General features: G+C 50.8%; 1 protein-coding gene across 1 annotated transcript in view; it reads left to right on the plus strand.

Annotated features, from left to right (window-relative positions):
• Positions 1-18: 18 nt before the first annotated feature.
• The window catches only part of TRPC4 (transient receptor potential cation channel subfamily C member 4), a 245,856-nt gene continuing 244,326 nt past the window's right edge, over positions 19-1,548 (plus strand). The window contains exon 1 of the mRNA XM_006028373.3: positions 19-241. The gene's annotated coding sequence lies outside the window, so the exon portion shown is untranslated. The remainder of the gene's footprint in view (positions 242-1,548) is intronic.

The following is a 1,548-nucleotide window of genomic DNA, read 5'->3' on the forward strand; positions in this document are numbered from 1 at the left end:
AAGCGGGCACTCGGCGGCGGCGGCGCTGGGCGGCCGGGCGCGCGGCGCTGCGTGTGAGACATGATGAGGATAAAGTCGAGATGGGCCACCCGGGCGAGCACGGAGCGATCCGCAGTGGATTTAATTTGCACAGGGAGTTGCCCAGGGCTCACCCCCGAGAGAATGTGATCTGCTAACAGCTGGAGGGAAAGCAGATCCTCGCCCCGCACCCGCTGGCTAGCAACGCGTGCATCTAAACCAAGTAAGTTGTCGCCCAACTTTGGCAGATTTCCCTTCCCCTACCTTTGATTTCACTCCTAGGAGAAGTCACCGAGGGGGAGGAATCCTCCAACTTCGGCACAGATCAAGGCGTAACATTTGTCTTGCAGGGTTTGGGTGGTTTTTTGCACCCTCCTGGACCCCGCTTTCAACTGCATGAAGGTCCCTTTTTTTTTTTAAATATAAGAAGCGTGGGCTTTTATGGCAAATCGTTGAAAGTGCCATCCTTCGGCGTTATTGCTGGCAAAAGTCTGACACCTGCAGGATAACTGGGGGGAAACTGGAGGGAAGGGGTGGGGCGGGGGATTGGAGGGAAACCAGAGATTTTTTTCCCCCCCCAAACGCCTCAGAAATGGCTGATGGATTTCCTAGGTGTTGGGAGCTGCGATGCTTAATGTAAACCCTTGGAGATTTGCTTTCAGGAAAGGCGAGGGAGTGTGCTGAAGAGGGTAGGAGCCGTTGTGGGTGTTTCGCTGGCTGTCATGCCTTTAGGGGAGAGGAGGCAGCGAAGTGACAGCTACTGAGGGTCCTTCTGCAGCTCAAGGGGTTCTCTGTGGCTGTTAAAGAGTTGTGAATGTCATTGAAATACCCCATCCTACCCCCTTTTGATTTTTTGGAGCATTGTGCTGCATTAGACAGCTCTCAGCAAGGCATCCATGGGAAGGAAAATGGTTGCCCCCCTCCCCTCCCAAGAATAATCTTAGAGTGTAGATCAAAGATAGTGTTCAGCTGTAATATCTCGAGTCCCCTGCCCTAGAAATTTCAGCCGGCTGTCTTTAAAAGCAGCTGGCATGACAGGTTCTTTCTGAGGCAGGCTGAACTTTGGAGAAACGATAATTCATCAGTCCAGTGACACTCACTGTCCTGTAGGAAAGGCTAAGTGGCTTGCGTCGTCCTCCTCATTTATCAAGTAAAAGCCCGGGGACCACACCGTGGAGTTAATTAGAAAGCCATTTGCCATCAAGCACTGACTTTGCAGGCTGGTGATTTTTCTTTCTTTACCTTTGCTAACAACTTGCTGTAGGATAGTATGAGTTACTTCCTTGAAACACTGCTTCTCTCCTCTGATCTCTCTTTGAGGTTTTCCCTCTCTGGCAGCAAGGTTCTCTCTTCCCTTGTGCCCTGTCGCCTTCGATGTTGTTTCTCACCTTTGCACAGGAAAGTTGATTTGGGAAGAGCTACACGCTGACTGTGCCAAATACCAGGCAGGATCTTGTGTCTTTCATTTCTAAAGTGTCAGGTGTTGAAATTTAAATCCCCCCCTACTCATTACTGCTGTTGCCCAAGTGT

Source organism: Alligator sinensis, unplaced genomic scaffold (assembly GCF_000455745.1).
Source record: "Alligator sinensis unplaced genomic scaffold, ASM45574v1 scaffold413_1, whole genome shotgun sequence".
Classification (NCBI taxonomy): Eukaryota; Metazoa; Chordata; order Crocodylia; family Alligatoridae; genus Alligator; species Alligator sinensis.